The sequence below is a fragment of the Protopterus annectens genome, chromosome 4.part0, assembly GCF_019279795.1.
Source record: "Protopterus annectens isolate FY-2018-M chromosome 4.part0, PAN1.0, whole genome shotgun sequence".
In the NCBI taxonomy this organism is placed as follows: Eukaryota; Metazoa; Chordata; order Ceratodontiformes; family Protopteridae; genus Protopterus; species Protopterus annectens.
The window spans coordinates 516,610,430-516,630,102 of record NC_056733.1 but is presented as its reverse complement, the minus strand read 5'-3'; the positions used below and the strand labels follow the sequence as shown (position 1 = coordinate 516,630,102).

General features: G+C 39.1%; 1 protein-coding gene across 1 annotated transcript in view; it reads left to right on the top strand.

The window, feature by feature from the left end:
- RASAL1 (RAS protein activator like 1) overlaps positions 1-19,673 on the top strand; it is a 1,855,221-nt gene that overhangs the window by 1,001,535 nt on the left and 834,013 nt on the right. The gene's annotated exons all lie outside the window — the stretch shown is intronic.

Sequence of the window (19,673 nt, the reverse complement as noted above, 5' to 3'; positions counted from 1 at the left end):
TACACACAGTATTTTCAGATGCATCTGTCTGCACCAAGCACAATTTTCCTTAAGAGCACACAGTGAGCACACTCCAGTCTTGGGGTCTTGGTATTCCTCTCCAGGCCCCAAATAAGACACTACCTTTCTCATTGCAGAAATCAGTGCTCTGTGTCCCTGATCCAAGTAGCTGACAAACACACACTCTTTGAGATTTGATTTCCACACACACACACACACACACACACACACACACACGCACACACACACACACACACACACACACCTGGGAAAGGCTGACACAGATTTTCCCGCTATACCACCTCCACCAGGCTATAAGTTAGATTCACTGCTACCAGCCAGCTAATTTAAGTCTCTTACCAGGGTAGCCAATCACTCTTAGTAAAATTAATATTTATACAAATGGTAGTGTTAACTAATCAGCAAGCCTTTCAGGAGCATGAAGCCACAGTGCCACCAAATAAATGCAATTGCTCTCAAAGGTTAAACTGTTTTCTAAAAGACCAGCCACAATGAAAGGTTTAGATATATTTAATAATAAATAAATTAAACAATACTGAATATTTATTCACAATAAACACCAGAGTTTCAATTCACAGGAAATATAAAAAATAACACAGATGAAAAGACTCAGACGGATACAGAAAAAAAAAATACTTTTAGCTAATCTCACTATTTTCCTAACTGAGTGTCCTCTGTCACATCTCTCACTAGCATCTAAATACCATTTGAGTGCTGGCTACAGAATGACTTCACATCTGGTTACCTGATTCTGTGGTTCCCACACTAGAAATTGAGCCAGGATCTAGCACATATGTGTGCCAATACACACCCAGAACGCTGCTAAGACTTATTCCAGGATCTGGAGACTGCAGAACAATTCCAATACTTTCATCTTTCCTGCAGAGACTAACCAGCCATTCTCTGGCATCCCAGGGTAGTAATTAGTTCACCACTAAGAACAATAAGAGCAGGGATCCTGGTCTAGACATTGCATCTCTGACATAGCTGACATTACCTCACATCATCACAGGAGGGTTGGGGACAGGACCTGAATGGCTGGGAAAAAGGGAGGGAGGGAGAGCATGTTGCACATCTGGCTACCTGGCTTGTATGTCAGTAGAACGAACATACAAACATCCTTTTTTTTTTTTTTTTTCTTTTCAATGGAAGAGCTTGGGGGTCATATACCTAACTGTAATAAGCCAATCATCATTTCAATGTATCAAATGGCTTAATGCAGTAAAGTGCTTTTTTTTTGTTTTTTTTTTAATTTTTGGTCTTCACTTCAGCTGAGTGGCATCTGGTGTTGGTTTATAGTACTGACACAGGGAGCTGGTTCAGCCAGCTATGCTTATGCATATGATAATTAGCTCTATCCTCTTCCCCCCCGGAAATATCTGTAGTAAGTGCTTTACATAGTCAAGTGATTAATAGAACTGCTAAGTAAATCCTTACCTCTAGAAATGGTAATTAACTCAGCCAATATCTCACGTTCTGATCCATTCACTAACTTAATTTTAAACTTGCACTTTTGTTTTCCTTCTGCTAGTTTCATTGTACTGTGACCCTTCCACCTATCCACTCCCTCTTTTAAACTCTTGTATGCCCTGTCTTTTGCCTTAAATGCTGCCCACCCATTCTCTTGTAGCCATATTTGCCTTTACCTTTACTACCTGTAGGAAGTGTGAGCCGTGTAATTTTGAATACTAAAAATATGATTTCTACCCATCAGTGTTTCACATTTCTGCACCTATGCTTTGCACTAGGTCATTAGGTCAAGGATTTTCCATCTCCTTATTGGGCTTTTGGAATCCTAACTTTCTGTATGAGTCAGCTAGAAGCTTCCTCATCTTTCTCTGTCACTCATTTTTATGTCTGTAGTACCAACACATTACTGATCTCTATAGCTGTTACACAGAAAGAAAGGATGTTGATATACAATTTAGTTGTTTTAATTACTATTTTATGAGATAAAGATGTGTGGGTTCATAAGGATGAACATCTGTTTTATATCATCCCTATACTCAGTTTGGAATATTCCTAATTATTGCTTTAACTAGTAAAACTAATTACATTTTATATGGTGTTTGCAAATGTGGTTTTATTTTACATTTAATAGCGGTTGCTCTGCATAGTTTTATACTGCTGTTACTTGTATTGCCTATTCATTGTTTGCTGTGAGAACTGGTGGCTTTTAAGAGCAGATTTATTTTTCCAGCTAATATTTTTTTAATCCACTTTCATATTAAAATCAGACTTGGACAATGATATTATCATGAGCTTACAGGACATAATGAATAAGTAGAAACAGGTTGATACATTGTCACTAACATGGATGTATTAAATAATAGTTATGCAGTGATTCATTCCCTAATACTAGTCTGCAAAATGTACTTTTTACACTAGGTAGGCAATGAATACAATAGTAGAAAAAGAAGAAAAATCACACCACCCCCTACCTAATGCAAGCCATAGAGTACAGTAAAACCTGTCAAACAATTCAGGGGTAGCACGATAAAATGAGCACAAAGAAGATGCCAGAAATACAGTAAGCATTTAAACAACATGTGCACAGAGTTTACAAACATTAGGGAAGATATGGAAGAGTTGTCTCTGCACAGTTATTAGTACCTTCATTACTGCCCACTTTGAAGTTTGAGTTTTGGGGTCAGCCCTAATTGTCAGCAGGGCCAGAGAAAGGCTCCTTTTTTAAGACCAGTAGATAAACCTTCAGAAATCAATAAAGCTGGACAGATTCTCCACAAGGCATCCCTGTCAGCCGATGACAGTAATCAGCTTCATCTACATGGCAGTGTGATCTAAGAGATAACTGGGTAGATGAAGATAAGTTTTACTTTGGGAAAGAGTTGTACCAAGGGTAGGAAATAATCAATTAGGGGCTCAGAGGGGGACTCTGTGGATTTATAAGTGAATTGTTTGCACTTCATGTGCCTCTTCTAAGAATCAGCTGCATCACACGTGATATAAAGTCTAGCATAGCTTCTACATCCATGTTGCATCTGGAGTTGAAACCCCTTACATTTAAACTGGAGGCAAAGAACAGTGTTTTGGTCTCCAGCTAAGATGGAAGATTAGCAATTACAGTTATCCATAGGTTGGTACTAGGCTATCAGCCCTAGGGCCTATATAAGCCTAGCCATAGCAATTCCCTGGCTATGTCTTCCTACACTATTTACTTCCCTGGACCCTTGTCTAGCAGGATGACTGACATGATCCCCGGGGTGAATTTCCCTTCTCCCATCCAATCGTCAAGGTTCCTTTTGAAGAGGGCCAAGGAGGCACTCTGCATGACATGTATGGGCAGTCTATTCCAGAGTCTGGGGAGTCTCTGGGTCAGGAACCTATCCCTCCAGCATGTTTTGTTTATTGTGATGACAAGGTTTAGATCCCTGGAGCATGTGGCTCTGAGGGATTGGGATGTCTTTAAGTGTAGCATGTCCAACAGCTCTGGGTTTGACATGGCCTTGTATGTTAAGCAGAGATCTCCTCTGAGTACATGATATGTGACAGAGTATAGCTGGAGTTTTTTAAGGTGGTCTGCGTAGGGCATCTGCTTTAAGCCTGTGATTCTTTTAGTGAGGTATTTCTGTGGCCTTTCCAGTTGTTGCAGATGTCTTGAGAGGTACATACCAAATGGGGAGTTGTATTCTATAATGGGTCTAATGAGGGATGAGTACAGTGGGACAATGACCTACATTTTTCTGGATGAAAAGCCCTTAGTGATGAGGTGTGCCGCATAGAAGGGTTTCCTGACTGTTGTGGCGATGTGGTTATCAAAGCTGAGACCACTGTCCACCTGTGTCCCTAAGTCTCTTAGCACACTTTCGGTGTTTAGTGTACTGCCACCTATGTGGTAATTCACGGGTACATGTTTTTTCCCAAAGGGGATAACTGTGCATTTCTTGGCACTGAGCTTGAACCCATGGCTCTGGCACCAAGCATCTGTTTCTGTAAGGCCCTTTTTTAGAGTATCCACATCATTTGGGGATACAATAATGGCTCCCAGTTTGCAATCATCTGCAAACTTTGTTAGCCAGAGTCCCTTAGTGTTGGCCTGTACTTCAGAGAAGTAGATGCCAAACAAGAGCGGTCCCAGGACTGAACCCTGAGGTACTCCACTTGTCTGGAGCTGGATTTGGAGTCAGCTAATTTTACAGTGTGGGTTCAGTCAGTAAGCCAGTTGGCAACCCATCGAGTGATGTAGGGATTAATGCCCAGCTTAGTAAGTCTATCTATGATTTCAGAGTGGGGGATGATGTCAAAGGCCTTGGCGAGGTCCAGATAGGCTGTGTGGATCACCTTACCCTCATCCACGGCTCTGGAGACTGATTCGAAGAAGTCAATCAGTTTCAGGAGACAAGATCGGTCCTTCACGAACCCAAACTGGGTGGGGTCCAGTGTTTGAAGGTTGTCAATGTCTTTGTTTAGTTCCATGATAATACATTCCGTGGCCTTGCAGATCAGACTCATCAGACTGATGGGGCGGTAGTTCTTGGGATCCAAGGGGGATCCCCCTTGTGGAGTGGGATAACTGTAGCTGTGTGCCACTCAGTGGGCATGAAGCCTGAGGTGAGGCTATGATAAAACATGACACTTAGGTGAGATGCCAGTTCATTTTGTAGTTCATGTAATACACAGCCCAGGATGTTATCTGGTCCCATGGATGCTGTATTCTTAGCTTTGGAGAGTGCATTTTTTTACCTGTGTGGCTGTTATTACTGGAATTTGGCAATCGTCCGGTATTGAGATGGGCCGTTTAGGGGGGGAGAGGCAGGTGAAGTTGGCACTGAATTGATCTGCCAGGATATTGGCAATATCCTTGGAATCAGTATATTTGATGCCATTCTGTTGTAGCTCAGAGCAGATCTGAGCATTGCCATTTAGATTGTTGACATAGTTATAGAATGCCTTGTGGTTGTCTTTGGAATCTTTGGCAATTTTATTTTCATAACTAGCTTTAGAGGATTTTATGGGGGATCTCAGCTTCTTACTGAGACTGGTAAGGGAGTTTTTTGCATCCTGGGATTTTCTTCTTTTCTGCAACAGTTTCTTCCTTTTCTTGTAAAGTGTGTTTATGGCAGGGGACCACAACATTGGCTTCCTTTTTTTGAGTAGAGCATCTTGGTTCTATTTGGGATGGCATGATTCATGCATGAGTGGATGTGCTCATAAAGTGCCTTAGTGTAGGCTTCAGCAGTCGAACTTTCAGTTCCCGTCTGCATGGGTGTCATGAAGTCTGTCACTTCTGACTTAAGTAGCATGAAGTTGGCTTTGGAGAAGTTTTTTATGGAGGTTTCCTTAGTGGGGGATGGGATGTGGATGTTAAGGGTGATCAGCTTATGGTCAGTCCTGACCAACGAGGGGGTGACCATAGGTATGGAGCATCGATTTCCCATGTTGGTAATGACCAGGTCTAGGATATTGGAGCCCCTGGTGGGACTATGGATTAGTTGATCCAGGACATTGGAATTTATGAATTCCAAAAAACGTTGGGCAAAGGTGATGGTACATGAGTAGTTTTCCCAGTTAATGGCAGAGTAGTTGAAATCACCCAGTATTAGGGTGTTTGGTTGTATCTTAATATTTTCCAAAATGTTTAGAAAGGTGTAGTGAGAATCTTGGGGCATGGTGGGGGATCTGTAGCAAGCTACAATTTGGATTGCAGTCTTCCCTAGTGTTAGTTGCACCTGGAGAATTTCAGATGCATTGTGTTGGGCAACTACCCTGGTGGTGTGAATAACCTTGGTGAATATGGACACTCCTCCACCTTTAGTGTTTTGGTCCTGGTTTGGTGGCCGAAAAGTGTGGTAAGAGTTGTAGCCTGGTATTGCAGGGATGCTCCCTGGAGCCTTGAACCAGGTCTCAGTACTGTACAGATATCAATGTTCTCCATTTTTAGGAGTGCCTCGAGAGAGTGCATTTTGAGGTTTAGACTTCTAGCATTGAGTAGCATTACCTTCAGAATTTGTATGCTTGTGCCTGTTATGGTGGTGGTTTTGTCCTTTGAACTTTGCCTAAAAAAGGCACTATAGGGGTGGCAAAAGCCTTAGCCAGTAACCTGAATCCAAGGGGCGACAGGTGCCGACCATCTCTGGCAAAGCATCCTGGTCTGTCGATCATGTTGTCCCAGGTAGACAGATACTGGATGCCCTTTCAATGACACCAGAAGCTTAGCCAATTGTTGAAGTTAATCATTTTGTACTTATATTGTGGTATCATTCTGGGTGAAGGCAGGATGCTACTCAGGGCTAGGGTCATACCTACCTGGGCCACATAATCCGAGAGCTCTTCCGTGTCTCTTTTCATGTAGTCCAGGGAGGTGCGTCTCAAGTCATTCACTCCAACATGGACAATGACAGAGTCATATTTGAACTTGTTGTGGAGTGACTTGAGTGCATGCGTTATGTGGTGGATCCTGGCACCTGACAGGCAGCTGACTGTAATTTTCTCCTTGTTCGGCCTGGTGAGTGGGACATCAGTGTGCCTGACTATAGTGTTACCTATGACTAAAGTGTCAGGTTCATTGTCTTGCCTTAGGGGCTGTTGCTGGGTGGCACACTGGTGTTGTGAGCTATGTGACACTTTGGATGTGATTGGTGTTTGCATTTCATCTTTGGAGGTCCTTGTTGCTTGGGCAGGTTACAGTTAAGGGCCTATGCATATGTGGATTTAATGTTGCTATGTGTGGGTGTTGGTGGTGTGGGTTTAGAAGGGCTATGTGTTCCTTGAGGTATAGTGCAGGTGTTAACCTTCTCCTCTTGACTGTCTAGCACAGTCTTGGGAGGAGAGAGCTTTGCTTCCAGTTTGGTTATGTAAGTGCATCTCTCACAGGTTGTAGTGTTGGGTCGTAGGAGGAGAGGGTTGTCTGTGTACATGACGCAATTGCTGCATTGCCCCAGTATGCCCAGATTTACCAGGTGGACAGGAGAAATCACCGGAAGCTGACCCTTGGACATGCCTTGTTTGGTGCTTTTTTTGTAAAGTACAGGAGCTGTTTTCCCTAGCCTTAGCAAGGTACTTTGCAATTATAGGCTGTTTAGGGCCTATGATTAATTTCTTCTCATTAACAAGGAGAGTTGAGTACATGTATCAGTTTAATTCTTCCTAGTGCTTTCCAGCGGGTATTAGAGCAAGTGCTAGTCACAGGGATGCTTAAAGGTAAAATGAAAAAAATGGTTTATCCTAAACACTGCAGTGTGCACTAGATAAGTTAGATGTGAAAGTAGGTAACTTAAGTTTTACTTGTCTAAAAAATTAAGTTTTAGTGGAGAGTCACTATTTTTAAAACAGCAAGATATATTGAAAGAGGGTGGTCACTTTTGTATTCTGCTACAATAAAATACAGTAGGATGGCCAATAAATTTAAATAGTTGAAGGGGAGTGATTTCACAAAATGATAATTTTGTGCTTATTCACACAAGCCAGTGAAACAGAGAGGAAATGAGATATATGGTCAAATTAACATAAGAGACAGGCAACTAGAAAGACAGTGGTATTTACGAACATAACAGTAAGCGGGTGGGTGGGTATGAAAAAATTTCTGCCTGACTCACAAGAGACAGAGCTGTGGTCTCTTTTGAAGATTTAATATGCAGTTAAAAGCAGAATAGAAGTAAAACACAAGGTAAAGAAAACAAATCACAGTATTCAAAATATAAAAAGGCAATAAAGTAATACAAAATACTACAAATAAAAAGCAAACTAACCTTTCCTTTACAGCAAAGTGTAGCAGAGTCTGGTGAGCTTTTCTAGTAAAGCTCTGAAATGTTTTATTTTACCACTTAAATAGAAGGTTTAGTTCCTAGCTACACTCACTCAGTTCACAAATGATTAACCTTAAGTGACCTCTTCTATCTTATGTATGAGTCCTTAATTGATCAGTTCTAATTTCTGCCGGACTTACAAGAGACAGAGCTGTGGTCTCTTTTGAAGTTTTAATATGCAGTTAAAAGCAGAATACAAGTAAAAACCAAGCTAAATAAAACAAATCACAGTATTCAAAATATAAAAAGGCAATAAAGGTATACAAAATACAACAAATAAAAAGCAAACTAACCTTTTCCTTCACAGCAAAGTGTATCAGAGTCTGGTGAGCTTTTCTAGTAAAGATCTGAAATGTTTTATTTTACCCCTTAAATAGAAGGTTTAGTTCCTAGCTCCACCTCCTCAGTACACAAATGATTAACCTTAAGTGACCTCTTCTATCTTATGTATGAGTCCTTAATTGATCAGTTCTAATTTCTGCCTGACTCACAAGTGACAGAGCTGCGGTCTCTTTTGATTTTAATATGCAGTTAAAAGCAGAATACAAGTAAAAACACAAGGTAAAGAAAACAAATCGCAGTATTCAAAATATAAAAAGGCAATGAAGTAGTACAAAATACAACAAATAAAAAGTGAACTAACCTTTCCTTCACAGCAAAGTGTAGCAGTCTGGTGAGCTTTTCTAGTACAGCTCTGAATTTCCTAGCTCCACATCCTCAGTTCACAAAAGAGTAACCTTAAGTGGCCTCTTCTATCTTATGTATGAGTCCTTAATTGATCAGTTCTAATTTCTGTCTGACTCACAAGTAACAGAACTGTGGTCTCTTTTGAAGTTTTAATATGCAGTTGAAAGCAGAATTCAAGTAAAACAAAAGGTAAAGAAAACAAATCACAGTATTCCAAATATAAAAGGCAATAAAGTAATACAAAATACAACAAATAAAAAGCAGACTAACCTTTCCTTCACAGCAAAGTGTAGCAGAGTCTGGTGAGCTTTTCTAGTAAAGCTCTGAAATGTTTTATTTTACCCCTTAAATAGAAGGTCTAGTTCCTAGCTCCACCTCCTCAGTTCACAAATGATTAACTTTAAGTGACCTCTTCTATCTTATTTACGAGTCCTTAATTGATCAGTTCTAATTTCTGCCTGACTCACAAGAGCCAGAGCTGTGGTCTATTTTGAAGTTTTAAAATGCAGTTAAAAGCAGAATACAAATAAAACACAAGGTAAAGAAAACAAATCACAGTATTCAAAAGGCAATAAAGTAATACAAAATACAACAAATTAAAAGCAAACTAATCTTTCTTTCACAGCAAAGTGTAGCAGAGTCTGGTGAGCTTTTCTAGTAAGGCTCGGAAATGTTTTTATTTTACCCCTTAAATAGAAGGTCTAGTTCCTAGCTCCACCTCCTCAGTTCACAAATGATTAACCTTAAGTGACCTCTTCTATCTTATTTACGAGTCCTTAATTGATCAGTTCTAATTTCTGCCTGACTCACAAGAGCCAGAGCTGTGGTCTATTTTGAAGTTTTAAAATGCAGTTAAAAGCAGAATACAAATAAAACACAAGGTAAAGAAAACAAATCACAGTATTCAAAAGGCAATAAAGTAATACAAAATACAACAAATTAAAAGCAAACTAATCTTTCTTTCACAGCAAAGTGTAGCAGAGTCTGGTGAGCTTTTCTAGTAAGGCTCGGAAATGTTTTTATTTTACCCCTTAAATAGAAGGTTTAGTTCCTAGCTCCACCACTTCAGTTCACAAATGATTAACAAGCTTTCTTTAAGTAAGATAATTCACTCTGCAGTGCTCAAACTGTTTCCACAGCAAGAAGCTGTCAAGGTAACTAAGAAGTTAAGAACTAAGTTACAAACATGGTATTACAAACCTCACCAGCTCTTGATTATTTTTGACAACAGCCACATTGGATATTTGGTAATGTGACCATACTTCCATTAGACTTGAAAACCAATGAAATGTACCAAAAGGGGCATAGCCTCAGGAATCCTGATTAATGCCATATATGTCTTCCACATAAGCCACACCTATACCATCGTATATGTTAGGAAGCCTTTGAGTTTTATCTTTCACTCTAGTCTTATTCTCTGTTCATGTTTCTAGATAGTACACATACATTATTAAACTGTCCTGATACAAGCTGAGCGAACTATTCGAGCAAATATAATTTTACATATGTACAGTATGTATGTATTTATGTATGGGATTATAAGTATGTGTGGTTCAACCCTTCCCCAAAACCCACCCAAACTGAAAACATGAGTATAACAAAATAGAGAAGACACAATGTACAGAGTTATGTCAAGGCTCACAAAAGGGGCCTGAGTGCAAGTAGTGCAAATGAAATGAAATCATTACCCCCATCATAATGGGTTATCAGCAAATGAACCAGAAGTGAAATTATTTAAAGGTGCTATAAGCAAGGCTAGGGGCAAAATAATTTCTCCGTGAACTACCCAACAAATTTTTCATCCTTTAGTCATTTGACCAGTGGGGGTAAAAGCTGGCTAGGGGTCCCCTAGCATCACCAGAACAAGCCACTTATTCACTGTAGTCTGAAATTCGTTATAAATAGATGAAGCCATCATCAACTCTTCTGATTTGAAAAAGAAAAGAAGAGACCCTGATAATTAAAATAATTTGTTAAATGCTAAGTATTCAGAATTTCATGCATTAATCTGATGTATGGCTTAACCATTAAGCCTTACATCAGATTAATGCATGAAATCCTGAATACTTAGCATTGATTAGTAAATACTAAATATTCTGTATTGAAAAGTTTGATGAATGGCAGCAGAGTTTATCCTCAAACAATTTCTCCTGAAATGCAAGAGTGTAAAAAAAATAAAAAAGCATAAGGGGAGCAATCTCCAGCATCCAAGCCAAAGCTGCCCTGAGGACAGTCACCAGAACATATAGCTGTGCCCTGATTGTGGGGGATGCCAAATGCAGCTAATAAAATCTAATAAATGGTGTAAGACAGCCTTTAGATATGCCCAAACTTAGTAAAAAAAAAAAAAGCATAAGGGGAGCAATTTCCTGCACCCAAGCCAAAGCTCCCCTGAGGACAGTCACCAGAACATATAGCTGTACCCTGATTGTGGGAGATGCCAAATGCAGCTAATAAAATCTAATAAATGGTGCAAGACAGCCTTAAGATATCCCAAACTTAGTAATGCCCCCTCTTTTGTCTTCACATCAGGGGTTGACTGCCAACTACAAAGCCACATTCACTACCAAACTATCATTCATCACAAACTATTCTATCAAGTTTCTGAGTTTCTAAGATTAGCATTTAATCATTGTCCCTATTTCTGAGCTGTTGTCCTTCCATTACTTTTGACTTTATCCAGAATTCCTGTACTGAGAGATTCAGAGGTACGCCCCAAGAGCTGCATTAATTACCAATGCCATGTCTACATAAACACACAAGTAAACACAATTATGTCTTATTTGCATATGATCAAGGGTTTGGAGATTCTTCCATACCATTGTCCCGTATGGGTATGGGTCAGAAAAAGAAATGAGTGAAATATCAGCTTAAAGAATATAGTTATTATATGTAGATGTAATTGCAGCATACATGTGAACAAGTTAAGTGTAGCTGATTTCTTCCACCTATTTACTGAGGAGTTATCATGTGTGCTGCAAACAAACCACAGATCACAAATTTATCTCAACACAAGCTGACATTTACAAGAGCCTATAGCTGATGAAAACCAAAACTCCATGCAGGAAGGCAAAAATGAGATGACAGCCTATGCAAGACATAAGAAATGCAGCTTTGGTGTTGAGCGCTGAGGATTCCCACACCTCTAGACAAAAAGCCATTTTTTGCTATAGTATAAACATAATATTGTCATCTGTCTGGCAATGCAGACTAGAATAGTAAATGTTGCTGCCATTCAAAGAATCATGTTTAGCCTTGGGAAAAGACCCATATATAACAAGGTAATATTGTTCTAATCAAAATTATATATCACAATTGTGGTAAAACCAAGGTGTTTTAATTGTCATACCAAAATGCTATGGTACGTAACAAAGGGTTAATACAAACTTATATAACATGATTATTACAACAACTGTGAATCATTAGCAGTTACCATTATAAACTTAAGCAATTGCATGTCCTGTCTACAGCAAGCACAGACATTCTCTGATACACAAAGTCTTGGAAAAAAAATCTTCAAAAAATTATTGAATAGTACCTGGTTAAAGAAAATATAGTTAGAAAAAACAGTAAATGATTTATAACGGTCTCCACTGATGAGTCCCTTTTTTAATTAAGTGTACTTTCTTTTCTGCATAGGAACACATTACCCTTGGCCATATTAAAAGAAACCCACCCATTTGTCATAAACTAAAGCTTTGAAGGGTAGTTGAACATTTTGCCAAAATTTTTAAGGAGATTGCTATTAATTTGGGCCAAATGTGTCTGAACTCTACCTTTTTCAGGTGTACTCCAGGATCGGGAAGGAATTCTGAGGAGACTCTTGGCTTGGTTGAACCCCATAAAATATGATCAAGCTCACAAATCTCCGTCAAAGTGTCCTGATGTGTAGCTAGTTAAGAAAATGAATAATCATAGGATGAGGAGGAGCTCTGATGCCTTGCTTTGGTTACTGGGACCTATCTCTACATTCTATAATGCATTCCAAGTCTTGTTTCAATGGGCTCAGCATTTGCTCCATATCCATCCATCTTAACCCCTTTTCCCATTTTGCATATGGGGTCAGGGTGTCACTTCAGCAGTGACAATCATCTCGAGCCAAGGTTTACACCACTGGGTAGCTAGCCCTGCTGTGTGGGTTAATTTTTACCACTCACTAGACACACACTCTCACCTACAGCCAATTTAGAGTGTCCAATCGAACTACTGCATGTCTTTCAGACCTACTGTGGCTGCAAAAGGTTCTAAAATGCACGCCTTTGTCATTGATTTATTTACATCAATCTCTAGAGATGAAGGATTGGAACACTTTCACAACAGTATTGTTAAGTTTTCTAATATAGACAACGATAAAATTAATCTTATTGTTGAAATGATGTCCATGGTTTTAGAGTATAATTTAATTTACTTTGAAGGGGAATTCTATAGACAGACAAGAGGAGTGGCTATTGGAGGCCTCTTGTGCCCCCATTTATGCTAATTTACTTTTATTAGATTGGGAAACTACTTCTATTTTTCAATCCCAGTTTTTCTGTTTTATAAAATTACATGTTCGATTTCTGCACAATATTTTTATTTTATGGATTGGATTAGAAGAAGATACAGGGAAGTTTATAAATTATTTGAACAATACCTCAACATTTTTGAAATTTACTTTTAATTATGACAAAGAGAAAATTATTTAGACATGTATATAATACATGCTGATAATGGGTTTAGATCCACCATTCATAGGAAGTATACTTTCAGTAACAATTATTTAGATTTTTCCAGTTGCCATCCACTAAGCCAAAAGAAAAGTCTAATTAAAGGCCAGTGTATCAGAGTGGCTAGGATGACTTCACATGTCCAGGATGTCTCTAGAGAATTAGATTTAGTGGCTAACATATTTTAACTGGGGGATATCCCCCCCAAATTGTTAAGGAAATTTGTGATTACGTTTTCTCCATATGTGGAATGAAATATAAGCCTCTGTTAGGATTAGACATCACCACAATTGACCAACATGAGGTCGATAAAAATGTTGATAGTAGAATTTGGACCTCAGGTGGAACAATTTAAGGATATTGTTAAAAGGAACTGGAACATTTTCAAGAGATTCCCTGATATACTCCAGCTTCTGGAAAATGCCCTTGTTTGTTTTTACATATAAAACTGGGAGGAACTTAAAAGAAAGCTTTGACAGTGATGGCCAAATTGGAACAAAATGTTTGCAAGGTACCACAAATGTGGTAGATGCCCACAATGTTCCTACATTTTAGAGGGTGAGAGTATTATCCTCCAGAATGGGTTAGGCTCCAGAATTAATTTTGTGAAAGGGAATTGCCAGTCTAGGGCAGTGGTATACTATATGAGCATGTTTAAAATATAAATAGACAAAATGAGAACATTGCCCTTTTTAATCATTCAGATGTTTGTCCAAATTTCACTAAGTTCTAGTTTGGTATATTGGAAAGAGTTTTTACAAATCCTAGGGGAGGGGATTGGAAAGGGTATTAGATTTAAAAGAATTGAAGTGGTAACTTAAATTTAAAGCTTCCTATGACCCCGGTTTAAATGAATACATTTCCATACAAACCTATTTGAATTTTAAGGCAAGTATTATATAATGTTTTAACTTATTATTAATGGATTTACTACTAGAATTGTGAGCAACAAGTGGATATACAATGGCAAGTTTTTAATTTATTTTTTTACATCTTTTTATATTTTACATCATAGACTTCTTTTTATATTTTGCATTGGTCAAAACATCTCACGGAATCTTATTGTAGTTTTTACTAGTTTACTGTTCTTTTAAAGTTAATTAATTGCTTAACAATTATCCAATGACTCATTTAGGAAGCCACTTTTGTAGATATATATATATATATATATATATATATATATATATATATAGGGGTCTATATTGAAAACTCGAACGTTGACTTACCCGAACACCTAAACGTTGACACATATTCCGCGAACCGCAAATACACCGAACGCCCCAAACCGCAAAATTCAAAAACTCGAAATATCATAGTTGTCCCATCCAACCGCCCGCTATATGCTACCTAAATGTTTGTCTTTCTGCTTTTTCCCAGTAAGGGGTTGCCACAGCAGAACTCCGGTCCGCTGATGATTGGCAGTAGATTTTTATGAAACGCAGAGGTGCCAGCTCAACGCCCAACATTCAACGAAGGCACGCCCATCTACGCACGCATGTCTTTCGAACGCTACCCAACCACGGGGAGGACATACAGACTCCACACAGAAGGCACTCCCAAGCCAAGCTGAGAATGGAATGGGAAAACCTCTTGCTGTGAGGTAACAACGCTACCGCTGTACCACCGCCGCTAATCTACATACTACCTAAATAAACCACATACCACATAAATACACTAAACAAAACCCTACTTCTAACCGTAAACTAAACCCTACTTCTAACCCTACACTAAATCTTTCATATACCACCAAGTATGCACTTAACTTAACCCGCACCCTAACCCTAAGGTCCATAACTATCGCACACTTACCTTAAAAAGCTATACCCAAACAAACTAAATAATCCACACACATACACTTAATAAAACCCTACTTCTAACCTTACACTAAATCTAACATACATTACCATCTATGCACTTTCCTTAACCCGCACCCTAACCCTAAGGTCTGTAACTATCGCACACTTACCTTACAGAGCTATACCACAGAAGGGCCAACCATGACGAATCGACGTTTTGGATTCCGCGCTTTAGGACAATCAAAGTTTTTGCGGTTCGATGAAGACGTGTCGGCATTTAGGTGTTCGGGTAAGTCAACGTTCGAGTTTTCAATATAGACCCATATGTAGATATATATATATATATATATATATATATATATATATATATATATATATATATAGGAGGGAGAGAGAGTTCTAAAGAAGTCCTGTTTGGAAGGACGAAGGAGCTTAATTCTAATTCTTAAATATATTATTATACATTATTAAATACATGTGAAGGATTTTATACACATCCATGTCTGAGTACATTTATTGGCCATATACTGTTGTGTTTTTTTCCTTCCTGATATTTATTAGTACTGCCATCCAACTCCTCAGCCTGGTCCTGTCTGGCTCCTGTGTACTTTGATGTTTTCATGGGTGTGCTGCTACCCACTCTGAGTTCACAGTGTGTTTTGCTGTTATTAAATTGTGCAGCACAGTGCACACAAAGAAAATCTTGGTAGCCTTCTCTATAGTTTACCACTGTGTACCAACTGTAGCATTCAGACATCAGAATCTTGACATGAACAGTCCTACTACTGCTATGGCCTGAATATTGTCTTCATCATACAGATCGGGAGAGTCAAAGATTGGTGTCACCATCAACAGCTGTACTGGCTTTTCAGAATTATCAGCTGGAGGGATAATGAGGAATGTGGTTGTCCTGCCTTTACATGTATGGCCCATCTGTCATACCTGCTGTTGCTGTGTGGCTATGTATGATTCAACCATTTCTGAGAAAATCATGAAGGTCACACATGTACCATATGTGGGCATCATGTACTCTGCCTGGTTGGCGGTGAGGACATTGGAAATAATTCCATCTGCCATGTGTACTCCTAGGTAATTCCCAGGTAAACCATCTCTTCCTTTTTATATCAAGGTCAGCGTAGGATCATAGGTTCATAGGAGGTACAAGGCAACTGATCTTCAAGCCAAGTTCCACCCTGCCATACCCCCCCCCCCTTCGACCCTTTCTCCCATTTCAAAGAGGGTCAAATCTGTCATACCAGCATGAATCTGTGAGGCCCCATCAAGTTGTCCAGCTCCTTTTTAAATGCCAGCAGTGGTTCACACTGCTTAACTTAGAGAAGAAGTTTGTTCCAGAAAAGCGTAGGTGATATATGACCAATTTATCATTTTTTTTACCTCAGTTTATTTGTAGGAATAGATTTAGATCACTGGCCCTGGTGTTAGCTGGATCATTTGATTTTTGAGGTACAATAGTTCTTGGACTGCTGGATCCTTTATATCCCTATAAGCAGGACACAGGTCTCCTCTAATGAGCCTATAAGAAACCAAGTAAAGGGATGAAGCCTCCAGTATATCTTTGTAGCTCAGATATGTTTAGCCCCTGATCTTTTTAGTTACAGACGTCTGGGGGTATTTCTAATTGTTTGATATGCTTAGTAAGGTACATCCCAAAGGGGGCATTGTACTCAGTGATGGGTCTAATTAATGTGAAGTTCAAGGAGGTGAGGACATCTGGAAGAAATACTTTCTGCTATGAGTTGTGCAAAATGATTTTGAAGTGGTATGTTATCTATGCTATGAGTAGGATCTAGAGTGCAATTACTAAAAGCCACAGTGTTACACTTTTTGCATTTAACTTGAGCCCATTTTTAGAACACCAGGTCCTGACAAGTATTAACTGCTAATGGTGTGGCTGTATGTCAGAGGAAGACAGGATGATGACTCCTAGAGTAGTCATCTATGAACTTTGTTAACCAACTATCCCAATTTGATAACCGAAGATCTAAGAACCAAGTTCCAAACAGCACTGGTCCCAACTCACATCCCTGCAGACCAAAAAACACTTCACACCAGCTGGTCGGAACCAACAGCAGCTTTATTCACATGGAACACACGCTGGTTTAACACTTTCTTCCCTACTGAAGAAGTCCCTTCAGTAGGGAAGAAAGTGCTAAACCAGTGTGTGTTTCATGTGAATAAAGCTGCTATTGGTTCCGACCAGCTGGTGTGAAGTGTTTTTTGGACTTAGTACGAGGACTGTGGAGTTTGGAGCTCGTCTGGTTACACATCTCTGCAGAACTCCACAAGTTGCCATCATTATCTCTGAGGATGTACCTCCTACTCTTACTATATAGGTCCTGGTTCTAAGACATTTGGCTATCTACCTAACCACATATGGGGTGTAGCTAGAAATTCATATTTGGTACTCAAATCTCATTTTGCTGTCCCCCACCACCCACCTATCAACTCTCAAAATGTTGCCACTATATAGTTCAAAAAGGGGCACACTATTTTCAGCTGTTGCACTTATAAGCACAAAAAGAATATTTTAAGAGGTACTTTTCTTATCATGTAAGCATATTTTGACTAGTTATGTGCAACATACACTAGTTTAGATAGTCCTAAATATCCTGAGCTGTCACATGTATAAAGTGTCCAAAACAAATTGACTCCTCTGAGTACAGTGAGTATGCCTAGTTACACCCTTGACCACATTTGAATCAACATGGAGCTCCATCAGTTTGATTATTATATTTGCAAGTGGTATAGTATTAAATACCTTGGCCTAGTCAATGTACGATGTGTGGACAGCTTGGCCACAGTACACTCTCTCAAAGACATTTAAAAGACTCACTGGTAAGGACTCTATCCCAGAGACTTGCATCTTTCACAAATAAACACTGTGCCAAGTTAAGAAAAGGATCATTGTCTTTGACCACCAGGCAATTTTTCACTGCCTGACTAAACCAAGTGCTACAAAACTGGCAAAAGAGGACTTGGAGGCCTTCCATTTTGACCATCTGTGCTTGACAGAGATTGGATAGTAATATGCAATGGTTGTGGGAAGCCTCATAATGATACAGAAGGCTGACATGCATACCTGCCATTGCATTGCTGTCATGGGGAATTTTGTGTTCTGTTATATTGCATGTCTGGGACAAACTTATTGCGTCTGTCATGTGCTCTACAATTTTCCAGAGGGTAGTACACCCAGTAACACGCAGTCCTGCATGGAAATAGGATTTCTGTATAGGTCCTGTGTGGTTATGTGCAGCAAAAATGACACACACAGACTACATCGGCTCCTGATACAGTTTGCATTGGCCCACTATTTCCCAGTTAGGCAGTTCACTGAGAGTTAACCTCTGGTATGATTGGGGATCACCAGTGCCTCAAAAGTGGAGAGTTTGGCTGTTGTTCTGTATCTGCAGCTGTAATCATATTATGTGGGATAAATATCATTCCTTTCTTAAATTATATGTCCTGAAGTACAATATGTTCTGATATACTGCAATAACTGCTTTACACCTTAGACCTGCATAATGCCATGCTGTCAAGTTACTGAATTGCATATAATACTCCACCAACTGCATTTGCACGCCACTTTGATTTGCATATGGCATACTGTGCTGTTTTAGGCTTCATCTGCTGTACTTTACTAAATTACATATCAATGGCATTTGAGAACATGAAGTGAAGTGTATATTGTATAGATATATCTGCAAGAAAGAGAGTTACCCTTTAATTTGTTTTCCTGTAGTGAGGGGCATTCCACCTCACTTTGGATCTCATCCATTTTTTCAACAGGAAACTCTTTGAGCTTCAGTCCCTTAAAGTCTCACCTGCTCAGTATGTCCTTGCTAATAAAATGCACTGAAAGCCATCTTGTCAAGCTAACCAGCTCATCAACTGCGTACCCTTTCTCTACCTGTAAGAATTTTTATAAGATAAGCACTTTTATACATTTCTTAAAATGTGTGTTATGTTACTATCTCTGTAGCACAAATAACTTTATCATTTAATGTTGAATTTCTTGGAGTATTTATCACATGTTCCTCTCTGTAAATGACCCTTGTCAGTGGGATTACCCCAGTAAACCAGGTATAAATTTAAAAAAAGACATTGTTTTTCATGATGCACTTCTCCACTAAAACATTGCTTTCAGGAAACCAATATCAGGTAAGTGTGGTTCTCTGGAATTCTGTTTTATTGAACTTTTTTCTACTAGTCATTATTCTGACAGCTTTCCACTGACAGTCACTGGCAAATGTTTATTTAGTTGTTTGTCTGATAACCTATGCATATGATCGTGTAATTATCCCCAGTCATACTCAGTGAGCAAGTAAACAACCAGAATTGCCATTTTAAGACTAGCCAGCATGTTAAAAAAAATCTACTGCCAATCATTAGTGGACCAGAGTTCTGCTGTGGCGACCCCTAACCGGGAAAAGCCGAACGACGACACACACCTTTCATTTTGATGATTACAGATATTTAGAGCTGCAGCTACAAAAGCCCACACTCAAAGACTTTCTGCTGAGTTTGCAGTCACATAATGGTTTTGACATATCACATTTTTTTAATGCTTCCCACCTCTGTATTAAATATCACATTGACTTATACAATATAGCCTGCACAGTCCTCACATCTCTGCCACTGGTTATAGTTTTGTATTATGTGCCTATCCAGATAAGCAG